Source organism: Cupressus sempervirens, chromosome 7 (assembly GCF_028749045.1).
Source record: "Cupressus sempervirens isolate cs-2001-9-10 chromosome 7, ASM2874904v1, whole genome shotgun sequence".
Lineage (NCBI taxonomy): Eukaryota > Viridiplantae > Streptophyta > Pinopsida > Cupressales > Cupressaceae > Cupressus > Cupressus sempervirens.
In genome coordinates, this window is record NC_143124.1 from 11,960,555 (window position 1) to 11,975,403 (window position 14,849).

Genomic DNA, 14,849 nt, shown 5'->3' on the forward strand with positions numbered 1-14,849 from the left:
CATTATCTTACTCCATTGTCTATCATACCCTCTATCATAAAGGATGACATGGAAAGTTCACTTGAGCATAACCATCTATCAGATCTACTTCAGCCATGACATGTCTTTGCATTGGTTGTACCACAGGGGATTGATGACAAATCTGATTATTGGTTAGCACATTGTGTAAGAGGTAAACAAAAACTTCCACAACCGATCCCAAATGATGATGGATTCACATATCCTACTAGTTTAGTGATTGTCATTGGAACATGGCTACAGACATACATGCTTAGAAGGAATGGAATTCCTAAATTTGAAGACTATCAGAAGCACAAAATAATTCTCATATATTCACATCTTATTATAGCAACAAATGTAAAGTTGTTGAAGAATCAAGGAAGGCCAAAAGTAAAAGAACTTCATACTATTACTAATGCTGATCATGAAGCCCTGTTGGAGACCCTAAAACAGAGAAAGGACCCTATTGGAACACTCGACTAGGTATATTTACTTCTTATGTTATTTTCTTCATAATGATTCAATGAACTGATGATTATCTTGTTTAATACAATAAGTTACTAATTTTTTTATGATATTGGAATGTAGGTACATCATGAAGAGTTGGGCAGGGGTGGTGTTGGAGAGAATTCTTAAGATTTATGATGTAAAATGTGAACTTTTTTTGTATATGATTTTTGTAATAATGAAAAAGATAGGTTGAATTAGTTGCACATTCTAATTTGTATTTTGGTAGGTTCTTTGGAAGGAATTATAAGAGGAAGATATTGAACAAGTTCTTGCAAATCATATTTGCATGTGATACAAGGCTATAAGGACAATTTTAAGAGCATTTATAACCATATGAAAAATAATTTCTTGATGATAGCTTATTACAAGTTTGGCTTTTTTCTTATTTGACATAGAGCTGACATTATGATTATTAAAACTATTTTTATCAAACTAATCAAATAATAAAATCTAGAAATTACAGATGAACAATTAGAATACTTAATTTCTTAAAAAACAATTTGGGGAAGGTGTCAATAAGTTTGAATACTCATTCACAATGAGCCATTGAAACAAAAAGTGATTTTATGATGCTAATATTGTGTAAGCCTTTTACTACAAGCCTTATTAATGCATTTCATTATTTTTTATGGTGTGAGGTTTCAATTGTATATTTTACTTATTATTTTATTCTAATAATGTGATCTTGTATATTGTCAAAGTCAAACCCTTGTATATTGTCAACATTTGGGACTGAAGCAACATGTTGCATTTGATCCTCTCCATAATCATCTTCATGTTCAAGTCCATCATGGTTCATAGTGTTTCTCCTTTTTGTTGGTTCATCATGGTTACCATGCATTTTTACACCATGCCAACTCTTCCTCCATTGGTTACCATGCTTAGAATCATTAGGAAAATTGTATATACTCTAAATTTTTAGTAACAAGGTTCTCACAAAAAACTTTTACAATACTATAAAAATAATCTTCTAAAATTTGGTTAGCTACCATCTCCAAATGAGCTATTTATTAATATGGTGATTTAACATCACCAAAACATATTGAGCTCTTAGGCCCATCCCTTGAAACAAGAGTAAAATTGACAAGAATCCCTTTGCATGCAGTCTCAAGCCTCCCCAAATGAACTAGTCATTACAAGTGGTTCAACATCACCCATTAGTGTTGAACCCTTATGCCCACCCTTCCAACTGAGAGGAAAATTGGTTCTTCATCCAATAACATTAATGAAATATAGGGTTGTTGATCATCCACATACCTACTACACCTAATAAAAATAATTTTCAAGAATGCATGACATGTTTCCAAATGAATATCCATAAAAATGCACAAAAATGAAATTCTATAATATTAAAGGATGCTAGTCCCTTTGCATACACCCTTTAGCATCTTGAAAAGAGCAAGTGATTTCTGTGTGGATTCAATATCACCCAAACATGGTGAGCCCTTAGGCACACCCATTTGAATTAGTAGGAAAATGGATTGGTTATCCAAAAATTCTCATGCTAAGAAAGCTTGTTAATCAATTACATACCAACCACATCTCATCAAAAATAAATAAATCAAGTAATGCATACATGAGGTATGCACAATCACTATCCATTCTATGCACTTTTTTATCACATCAATACATGGAACACTAGTGCAAAGCACCTAATCATTTTTCTTTTCTTGATGTAATAAGGTCTAGGGATAGATCTAATGATCTCCCTGTGACCATCCACATTTGTAATAGACACAAGACCCCATGGTGCAACTATAAGCCTTGGTCATCAATTGGTCCAATGAAGTGGATTTTTGGTAAATTCCATGTTTTTTAGGTAAGTCTAGATTTTTAGAACATTATTAGGGTCCCTAGGAGTTTGTAGAGTCCATTTGCAAACAAATTTGCAATGAAACTTGTCTTAGCACAAAAACTACAAAAATCTTTTGTAATTTTCTTGACAACTTTTCAAAATCTAACTCCTAATGGCTAGAACTATTTGAATTGTCAGTGCCATTAGCTATGAGTGGGTGGGTGAACCCTAATGACATCCTTGTTCTGACCATGGAGACTATCCATCATCCATAGCCACTCCATACTGAGGAGTCTCGAAGGTGCTCTAAGTGCATTTTGAGGTCGATCTTTTGAGGGTCATAACTTAGAGCTCGTGAGGGCTATCAATAAACTATCAAATGCTACATGATGATGATGCAGAGACCTAAAATAACCTATGTCATTTTTGAAAGATCATATTCTGTTTGGATTCAGCACAATGATCTTTCTCAATGCCAGGACTTATAGTGTGCCTCAGTTCATAGGTGCACCAGAGCGTAACTTTGAAATCGCTGATCTTGGCATCAATTCATCAGTACCATTAGCTCTGAGTAGGTGGGTGAACCCTAGTGACACCTTTTTTCTGGCCACAGAGACCATCCATTATCCATGGCCACCCCGTATTGAGGAGTCTCCAAGGTGCTCTAAGTGTGTTTCAAGGTCGATCTTCTGAGGGTCATAACTCAGAGCTCCTGAGGGCTATCGATGAATTTTCAAATGCTACAGGATGGTGATGCTAATACCTAAAATAACATATCTCATTTTTGAGAGATCACATTCTATTTGGATTTAGCACAGTGATCTTGCTCAATGCCAAAACTCGCAGTGTGCCTCAATTCATAGGTGCACCACAGTGTAACTTTGAAACCACTAATCTTGGCATCAAATTGTTAGCGCCATTAGCTCCGAGTGGGTGGGTGAACCCTAGTCACATCCTTTCTCTAGCCACAAAGACCATCCATCACTCATGGCCACCTGGTACCGAGGAGTCTCCAAGGTGCTCTAAGTGCATTTTGAGATCAATCTTTCGGGGGTCATAAATCGGAGTTCGTGAGGGCTATTGATGAACTATTGAATGCTACAATATGGTGATGTTGAGGCCTAAAATAACCTATCTCATTTTCAACAAATCACATTCTATTTGGATTTGGCACAGTGATCTCACTTGATGCCAAAACTTGCAGTGTGCCTCAGTTCATAGGTGCACCATAGCATAACTTTGAAACCGCTAATCTTGGCATCAAATTGTCAGTGCCATTAGCTCCAAGTGGGTGGGTGAACCCTTTTTAGACCCTTGTTTAGGCAACAGAGACCATCCATCATCCACGGCCACCCTATACTGAGGAGTCTCCAAGGTGCTCTAAGTGTGTTTTGAGGTCGATCTTTCAAGGCTCATAACTCAGAGCTCGTAAGGGCTATTGATGAATTGTAAAATGCTTCAAGATGGTGATGTTGAGGCCTAAAATAAACTATCTCATTTTTGAGAGATCACATTCCATTTGGATTCGGCATAGCGATCTCACTCGATGCCAAAATTTGTAGTGTGCCTCAGTTCATAGGTGCACCACAGCGTAACATTGAAACTGGTGATCTTGGCATTGAATCATTAGTGCCATTAGCTCTAGGTGGGTAGGTGAACCCTAGTGATACCCTTTTTCTTGCCATAGAGATCATCCATCATCCGTGGCCACCCTGTATCAAAGAGTCTGCAAGGTGCTCTAAGTGCATTTTGAGGTCGATCTTCTAAGGGTCATAACTCAGAGCTCATGAGGGCTTTCAATGAACTATCAAATGCTACAAGATGGTGATGCTAATGCCTAAAATAACCTATCTCATTTTTGAGAGATCACATTCTTTTTGGATTCGGCACAGCGAACTTGCTCGATGCCAAAACTCAGTGTGCCTTAGTTCATAGGTGCACCACAATGTTACTTTGAAACTGCTAATCTTGGCATCGAATCATCAGTGCCATTAGCTTTGGGTGGGTGGGTGAACCCTCATCACACCCTTAGTTTGGCCACAGAGACTATCCATCGTTCATGGCCACCTTGTACCGAAGAGTCTCCAAGGTGCTTTAAGTGCATTTTGAGGTTGATCTTCTGAGGATCATAACTCAGAGCTCGTGAGAGCTATCAATGAACTGTCAAATGCTACAGGACAGTGATGCTGAGGCCTAAATAACCTATCTCATTTTTGAGAGATCACATTCTATTTGGATTAGACATAGTGATCTTGCTTGATGCCAAAACTTGTAGTGTGCCTTAGTTCATAAGTACACCATAGCGTAACTTTAAAACCGCTGATCTTGGCATCAAATCGTCAGTTCCATTAGCTCTAGGTGGGCGAGTGAACCCTAGTCAAACCATTTTTCAAGCGATGAAGACCATCCATCATCTGTGGCCACCCCATACCGAGGAGTCTCCAAGGTGCTCTAAGTGCATTTTGAGGTCGATCTTTCGAGAGTCATAACTCAAAGCTCGTGAGGGCTATTGATGAACTACAAAATGCTACAGGACGATGATGTTGAGGCTTAAAATAACATATCTCATTTTCAAAAGATCACATTTCATTTGGATTCGGCACAACGATCTTGCTCGATGCCAAAACTCGCAGTGTGCCTCAGTTCATAGGTGCGCCACAACATAACTTTGAAACCACTGATCTTGGCATCGAATTGTCAACGCCATTAGCTCTGGGTGGGTTGGTGAACCCTAGTCACACACTTATTTTGGCCATAGAGACCATCCATCGTTCATGACCACCTCGTACCAAGGAGTCTCCAAGGTGCTCTAAGTGCATTTTCAGGTCAATCTTTCGAGGGTCATAACTCAGAGCTCATGAGGGCTATTGATGAACTATTGAATGCTATAGGATGGTGATGTTGAGGCTTAAAATAACTTGGAGCTTGTGAGGGCTATCGGTGAACTATCCAATTAAGTCTCTTAAGTTGAGATATTTGGAAGTTATGTTGAAATTGAAAAGTTGTAGTATGAGGATAGTAACAAAGTGAAGTGCTAGTTATCAAAGATTATGAATCTATGAATGACCTGGTAGTTGGGAATAGAATCCATGGTTGAGGAGTGGAGTCCTTAACTGTGTTGAGATTAGATTTGAAGCCAAGAGTTAGTTTCAAGGTTGAAGGTGGAGTTTAAAATCAGATTTGGGGTTATCTAAACCTTGTGTAGGAGGTTAACAAGTGTGTTTATGTCATGATAGCACTTCAAATTATACATTGCATCCAAATTTGATAATAAAGGTTGTTAAAATGTTATTAAAAAATTATTGCATTTGAATTGAATATAAAAAACATAATCAAAATTAATGATATTCCATAAACATGAACAATACACATGATCCACGATAAATTGAACAATACTAGATACTAAATAAATATGTATATCATTGTGCACATAAATGAAAAATATATATATCAAAATACATGTATCCATAGAAATTTTTTTACTCAAATATATATCAAAATACATAGATCCATAGACAAAATGTGGCTGATCATGCCATCATAATGTGTATAATATCAATGTTTCTGTATACAATGTGGCATATGCCAACTCAAAATGTCTCATGATGCATCCTACGACAACTATACTATCCTAGGGTGCTGGTGGATGATCAAAATGTGGCCTCTTCACTACACACAGGTGGATCGGATGCCTCCTACATAAACAAAAAAGGAAAACCCAAAGTTAGACTACTAAATTTATATGGTTCTTTGTATCTAACATTGAATTACTCAAATGCATAATGATTTTTTTGTAATTAAGATTTATACTGTCAAAATTTCATAATAAATACCTCTCTCATCGACCTCCTACATCGATCAGGAGTCCTCTCATATGCCCTCGACAATGTTTGTACCCCTCTGATTGTGGGTTGTATATGTTCAAATACGTTTGTCAGATGAATCTACAATTGAAACTATAACATTATAATTCATAGCATGCTAAATTTATAACATATTTAATCATGAATTCAAACTAAAACTTACTATTGTAGGCTCCTCCTTAGGAGAGAGTGGCTGATCATCAAATCTACATAACTCTCCTGTCGGACCTCATGTGCACTAGGAGTCTCCTATGAGATACAAAATAGTAATTGTTAATATCATGAAAATTAGTTTTGAATTTATTTATGAAGATAAGGATAATAAAAAAAAAAATGATACTTATACATACAATGGGGCTCTTAGTGTGAATAGAAATCCCTGATGGTCTACGATGCGAAATCTGTATAGGCTCATCGCTAGTAGCCACGCCCTATATACAATAAAGAATGTAATTAAAAGGGATTACCACAAACATTTTACAAGAATGCATCGATATTTAATCAAATAGAAAGCACCTAATTACCTTTCCTTTGTCAATGCATGTTGGCTCACTCCTCACACTTTGTCCCCTTGAGACAAGTGGTACCTGCAAGATAAAAGAAAGATTAGCAACCATTTTTGCTACAATATCAAATAGAAAAAAAAATGCAAACACAACATAATGTACCGTAGATGTCTCAAGGCCAAATGAAATGGTCAAGAGCATGGCATCATCAATCTATCTGAGCTCCTCCTCAGTCATCAACTAAACATGAATGAAGATCACAACATATAAAAGTCAATATGGCTTAAAAATTAAAATTACTCTATTATAAAAATTAACTTTAAATCACATATGTCATAACAAAAAATATATACACGTATTGACACTGAAGGAGTCCATGCCTCTGCATTCCCCTCCTCTCTTACATCAGGGTTTGTAGCCTCTATGCGTGTCTGGTGTATCCTCATCTAATACAAAATTATACTCAAGAAGATCACCTATGGGACCCAAGAAAATATTCTTGCATGTAATGCAAGTGTGAGGCACACAAATGTGTGATGAGCTAGTTGATAATGAACTGGCACTACCATCATCAACATGAGGAGGTAGGACTAATCTAGCTTGAGATATCATTAGGCTACTCAACCTATGAATGGCTCTAATGGTCTGAGAGCTTCTCTCATAATATCTGGATGCTGCACTCGAGGAGGGGGGGAGATATCAATGGGGGGGACAAAGTGCCAGCATTCTTTCGCTGGGAAGAGGGTCTATCCTAAGGAGCTCCTAGTCCTAAGCCCATGTTGGGCTTCATGCTCCAATAGGTCACTTTAAGTTTCAACACAAATTCTGCATATAATTTTCTAAGGAAATAAAATGGTATGTCTAAATTTCCATGTGGAGGGATATCAAAGACCATCCACCAACAATCCCAAAAATTTTCATGTATGGTGTCATTTGTTCACCATTTAATCGATAGTTTGGATTTTTTTGGGTCGACTGGTAAACCCATTTTTAGGTTCGCAAAAAGGCTAGCCAAATTATTTTTGGTTATGTTGAGGGCTACAACCTCATCATAATCCAAACCATCATCAAACATCTTGTGCATTTCATCACACCAATGAAGAGCAGCATTTTGTTAGTTCATAAGGGTTTCAATGTTATCCACTATGGTGTTTAACATGGATAACATAGGAGCCAATGCTGGTACATTATTATATGTTCTATGCAAACCTCTCAACTCGATGAGATTTTCATTTATCAAATCCTTGGTTTGAGGAGGGTTTTGAGGGGGTAGAGGATCATTTGGTGGATAGTTTTGTGGGGGTACTAGATCATTTGGTGGGGGGTTACGAGGAATATTATTCCCTACTTCAGTGTCATCATTCTGATCAACCATTCCTATTGAATTGCAAAACGTAATATATATTAAAAAAACCCTTAATTTTAACCTTTTTTTTCAAAAAAAATCCTAGATTCAATTAAAACAAACAAAATCATCCTAAAATCTATTGAATTTAGGTTAAAAATGAGTCGAAAAAAAAAATGCCTTAATATCTGATATCCGATCTTGAATCGTATATCTGATCGCTCTTGTAATACTGGCCCAAATTAACGTAATAAGAGGGTCCGTGGGTCTGTGTTTTTATTTTATGTTATGCGGAGGTATCGAATATCTGATATGCTTGCAATATTATATATTAATTATAACATATAATATCTTACATTTTTATTATTATATTATATTTTATATATAATATATTACATTATATTATATATTATATTATATTATATTATATATTATATTATATTTTATATTTTTTTATTATATTATATATATATTATATTACATTACTATATATTATAATATAAAATATTATATTATATTATTATAATATAATATATTATTATATTATTATAATATAATATTATTATATTATATAATAATAATAGTATTATATTATATTATTATAATGTATTATATTATATTATTATAATTTATAATATATTATACTTTTTTATTATATATTATATTATAATATATTACTTTATTATTATTATATTATATTTTATACATTACATTACATTACTATATATTATAGTATTAAATATTATTATATTATAGTATAATTATTAAAATTATTATAATATTATATTATATAATATTAAATAATATATTATGCTATTATGATATAATATCATTATTATTATATTATAGTATAATAATTATAATAATTATATTGTTATAATATGATTACGCTAATTATCGGATATTTGATGTCAAATTGTATATCTGATAAGGCTCGGCCTTACCCTCCAAGTTTGGTACTTGGATAGGTGAAAAAAAGTCAGAGCGAATTTTGAAGCACTTTTAGACATCTTCAAACTCTATTTTTTTCACATCGCCACTTTTTGGCACACCATGATCCTGCACATACCTAGTAGAGATTGAAAATTTCAATGACAAAAACTTTGAGTTGTAGAAACTTAAAGTTGAAGATATATTAGTTGACCATGATCTGTGGGTTGTTGAATCTAGTAATAAGTATTCAAGCATGAAGTAAGAAGATTGAGATCTTGTAGATTGAAATGCTAGAGGGCTGATTAGGCTATGTCTTGTGGATTTTATTCTATTGAATGTTCATGAGGAGAAAACTACACATTCTTTGTGGAAGAAGTTGAGAGATATTTATTAGGGAAAATCCTTGGTAAATAAGCTCTTCCTAAGAAAGAAGTTGTACTCTTTGAAGATGGATGAAGGAACAGCCGTGGAAGATCATTTAAACACATTCAATATGGTGATTACACAACTGACATATGTTGGTGTATCTATTAGTGAAGAAGAGTGTTGCATGCTACTGTTATGCTCATTATCTGATTCATGGGATAATCTTGTGATGGCCATTGGAAGTACTAGCACCCAATTAAAAATGGATGAAGTGGTTATTTCTCTTCTATTAGAGGAGATGTAGAGGAAATCTTTTGACATGGCTTTGGAGCTCTCATCGTTCAAGGTAGAGTGAAGGACAAAAGAAAGAAGGACATGAAGCTTGAATGTTCTCGAAAGAAGTCTAAAGTGAAGTGTTGGAACTACGGGTATGTTGGTCATATCCAAAAGGATTGCAAAGAGAAGAAGATGAAGAAGAAAATAGAGAGTTCTTCTAATTCTGAGTCTTCTCAAAGTGATGATGAAGATGCAAGCAGTGCTTCTTTGGCTAATCAATCATCTAATGGTGACTAGTTAGAGTAATTCAATCTTTGTGTGGAAGATGTTTTTCATGATGCCATGTGTGACTAGGCACCACTGTAATGTGGGAGTTGTTGGTAGTGACGCAGATGTCATGTGTAACTTGACACCATGGTTTAGTGGGAGTTGTTGACAATGACAAAGTAACTAATCTACATTAGTATTGCAAATTTTGAAGGTGCGAGATTTTGATGTAGCAAAAGGATCTTTTCACATTTGCTGAAGTACTGTTTGTAGATGTTAATCTTCGTGTGACTAAAGATGTTGACATCTTAAGGGCTCAATTGAGTCTTCCATAATGGTGTGGTTTATGTTTTCATTTAACATATTATGATATGTTTAAATGAAGCATGTAATTTCTCTGGTTGAGATTGTTTAGATCATGTTGGCATGTTTATGTTCCTAAGACTATGGTTGGAACTTTGACATGTTGATCTTGGTTTAGTTTCTTTGTTTTGAGTACATTGATCATTTTTTAGATACTTCATGTTGCATTTGGATTTGGGATGGAATGATCAATTGTGGGTGCTTATGGAAACTTAGAGATGGAGATGATGGTGTTATCTCTTGTGATTAGAGATGTGTTTTTTGGAATAGTTGAAGGTTTCAACAAGAGGATTGTGAGATATTTGGAGGTGTAAGTAGAAGGACATGATACATGGATAGTATATTTTTTAGGTTCTTGATGCTATGAGTTGATTGTTGAATTTCTATGTGAAGCTGTTGAAATTGGACATGGTTAAGTTTGAATGGTAGACATGACCTTGTTGAGTAACTCTGTGAATATGCATACATGCTTCGTTAAGTGGGAGGTTGTTGGTTTGTTGAAGCACATATAGTGCTCACCATATGGAGAGACCACTTTACAGTGTGCCCACCGTATTTGAGACATTGTACAGTAAGTCACCCAATGGCAAGAAAAGGTTGAAATGGTACAGTGAAGTCATTGAGACACTGTACAGTGTGTCACCCAATGTTTAAGATAGTATGAGGCTAAAGCGGTACGACAAAGTTGGTATGAGTGACTGAGGGCCAAAGGGAGTGTCTAAGGCTTTGATGTTGAAGGGGGTTTTAGAGGCTGAAGGGAGTGAACCAATGCTAAAGGGACTCCCAACTAGAAGAGTGACTATCAAATGGATGGGTAACCATTGGGATTACAAACATTTTGTTCTTGATAGTTAATGCACCATATTCCATAATGAATTGTAGAGTGTATAAATACTTGCAAGATTTTTTTGGCTAAAGAGGTTGAGGTTGTAGCTGTGAAAGTTAGGCTATTTGCAAAGGCAATCTGAGCTTGTGAGCCTTTCTAGAAACCAAAGTTTGTTGTATGTAAATTGTTTACTATAATACACAATTTCTTGGGGATTTTTGGGTGGTGGGTTATTCCCCAAAAGGATCTTTTGTGTTTATCTTGTGTGTATGTTTTTTCCAATGTTCTAAAGTATATTTATAATCTTTTAAATATTTCTCCTATAAATTAGCATTTGAAAGACATTTTCTGCAAGTAGCTTTCCTAATGAGTCTGAATGTAAACTAGTGAAGGTGGTTCATATTGGAATCCCTAAAACTATTATAACAAGTGAATCTGAATTGTTTGTTGTTGTGCAATCCCTCACTAGAAATAAGAGGCCAATTAGCAAGATCTCTTACTTATGATTCATCTACTTATAAAAGACCAAATATGGATCGTTGTGACATGCAAATGAAAACATCTAGGTTTGAAAGTCAATTAAGGTTTCCTTCAATTCATAATACTAGTCAACAGCTCTAAATTTGTGATCAAATTCCTGCTATTAGAGATAATAGTGTCCCTACATCTGAAGCTCAATAGAAGGAGATGATTTCTGATGTTTTTAACCATCAAATGTTTTACTACTATAAAACCTTTGAGATGCCAATTTCTTTGAGTATTTGGTGTCATATTTTCATGGCAAGCAAATTTGACTTATCCTGAGTAAATGACAGAAGAAGTTTTCCTTACTACTCTTAATTCCTCTAAGGACATCATTTCTATCTATATTTCTCCCTCTTTTCCTATACAATGAATAGTTATCCCACAAAGTTGAGTTTGTATTATTATTGTCTCTCCACTTCTTAGGAAAAAATAATTATGTGCTTAGAATCTTTGTCTAATAGATGTGTGCTACAAGAGTCCATAGATTCTTCAGTTGGCTAAAGATTTATTTACTATATTTTTAAAAATTAAAAATTAGAGATCTTGTTAACAATTTAGATGGGTCTAATTGTCTTGCATTTGATCGATTGGTGGATATCTTTTGTCTAGGGGAGAAATAAATAAATATTTATATGAAGAAAGTAGTGAGAAGGTTTGATTTCAAAATTGTAAATTATAAGAAAAAAATAGTTATTTTTAAATATATGTGACATACTAAGAAAAAATTAAGCTTAGCAAGAAAATAAAGTCTTATTATTTGACCCTTTTAGTCTAAGAATCAAGCCTTAGAGTGTGATGTTTAAGGCATCATGAAAAAATAGGTCACCACTAAGTCTAAAATTGACCAAGGACAAGAGAAAATGTGGGAAGGAGAAGATGTTCAAATCAAAGTAAAAATATATATTACACCAATATATTTATGTGTATTCCTTTTGAGTAAACATTTACCTTTTGATGCATTTGACCACCCTATCTATGATATCAAGATAAAATAATTTTAATTTTAATAATGACTATTCCATACAATATATAGTGCAAAGATATTCTAACTGCTAATTGCGAGTAGTTATGAAATGTATTATGCCAACACTCACTCTCTTAATACATTTATCCTAAAGATATCAAATTTATCTTAGGGAGCCGACCTTAAGGTTTACAAAGAAAACTATGTTAAATACATAGGTGAAATACATATTTTGAGAAAATGCTTTTAAAGTGGTAGACCTGAACCAAGCAAAGCTTCATGAAGCTGTCTTGTGACCCTTAGAAAGGTGTACCTTTAAGTTTTATTCCTACACCACAAAGTCTTGAATTATTCAAAAATGATTCTTAAGGGATGTCACAGATCTTTAACTTGTCAGCATTAGAAAGGAAAAAAATAAAAATCCAAAAAATTCAAAAACACTTCTCATATAGAGCACTATCTCAAAGATCGTTAATCCTCTGATGCCACCAATATCCAAATAATTGTCATAAGATTCAGTATGTCGTTTGCTAGTCTACACCAACAAATTGGATAGACAAATTATGGAATTGAACTTTCATAGTTATATCTATCACTAGGAATGCATCCTTTCCAAAGTAGATGATCAAGCCCGCTACCACAGATGGATCAATTATGTTTCACAGATTCACCTTTTGAACACTAGTTTCTTTTTCCTTCTTTGTAATTTAGGTACTTTGGTAAAGTTCAAGTATTACAGACGATTTATAATTCAGAATATTTTGTAATGTTCAAGTATTATAGAAGATAATACAATAGCATCTTGTGTATCTATCATTTCATTGTATTACAATTCGAACTCTTTTAGGATATCGTTTACTGCATTCGTCCTCTTCCTCTCGACAAGAAGACTTACACAATCATATCTCCAAGAATTGAATTTCACGTCATCTACAGAAGGCTTTTGAAAATATTCTTCATTCTATTGACAACTTCAAGGCTAATAATGAAATATATCTCTTGAAATATATCTGTTTCTTGTTCAACAAATGAGACAGCTTCTCCATACTTCTATTAATCACTTCAGGCGAATAATTAGATTGTCCAATATTCGAAAATAGTTACTGTAATAGAACCTTGCATTGTAATTATGGGACTTTATTGTTGAGATTTTGGGTGCTTTTTGTTGGGGATATGAAGTTCAACCGTTTTTCATTATTCTCTCCAAGAGACTCTGTCTCTTCAATTCTTCTGCTGACATTCAAGAGTCTCCCCTGGAGCTCTCTTATATATTGTATTCACTGTAACTTGTGGATGTACTTCTGGATTAAATAATATATTCTCCTGCTCAGTGTGGACGTAAGCTTTATTGGCCGAACCACAGTAAATCTGTGTACTCTGTTTTTGCATTCTTGTTTGCGCATTTTATTGCTTTTCTAACTTTTACAATTGGTATCAGAGCAATATATTGCTGTTCAGAATTCAGGGTTGAAATTCTGGGATCATGGAGGAGCTTAAAGTGCAGAAATTTACAGGCAAAAATTTCAGCCTGTGGAAGGTGCAAATGGAGTCGTTATTAATTAAGCAAGATCTGGTGCTTACTTTAGAGGGGAAATGGAAGCAACCAGACACGATGTCTGATGAGGATTGGGAAACAATGGACAGGAAGGCAAGAGCAACAATTCTTCTTTCACTGTCTGCAAATGTGCTCTTTAATGTTGCAATAGAAACAACAACAAAGGCAGTTTGGGACAAGCTGAGAACTATTTATGCAATGGCGTCTGCTGCAAACAAGGTTTTCATCATGAAGAAACTCTATAGTCTCAAAATGAACGATGGTGGTTATATAGCAAATCATCTCAATGAGTTTAATACTCTAATCAGTCAAGCAAATTCAGTGGGCATGCCACTAAGTGATGAAAACAAAGCTGTCTTATTGTTATGTTCTCTTCCAGCCAGTTGGGATTGAGTTGTAACAGCCATAAGCACATCGCTTCCCGGCAAGAAAAAGTTAGTTTTTGATGAAGTTGCAGCTACTCTTCTTGGTGAAGACATGAGAAGAAAGAGTGATGTTCCCTCATCCAGTGAAGCCTTAACAGCAGTAAGCATCAACAATAGAGGAAGGAATCATCAAAGAGGTAGAAACTCCAACAATAGAGGAAGATCGAAGTCTGCAAAAAGGGCAGATTCGAAAGAAAGCAAGGGGATTGTGCTGGTTTTGTGGCAAACCAGGCCACTCAAAAGAAAAATTGCTGTGCTTTCAAAAGGACACAAGATAAGGTGCGGGACAGTCAAGCTAACACAGCTTATGAGAAGGATGAACCAGGGATT

General features: G+C 34.8%; 1 pseudogene; it reads right to left on the reverse strand.

The window, feature by feature from the left end:
• Positions 1 to 13,928, reverse strand: part of LOC149545160 (floricaula/leafy-like protein pseudogene) — a 74,140-nt pseudogene extending 60,212 nt beyond the window's left edge.
• Positions 13,929 to 14,849: the final 921 nt, after the last annotated feature.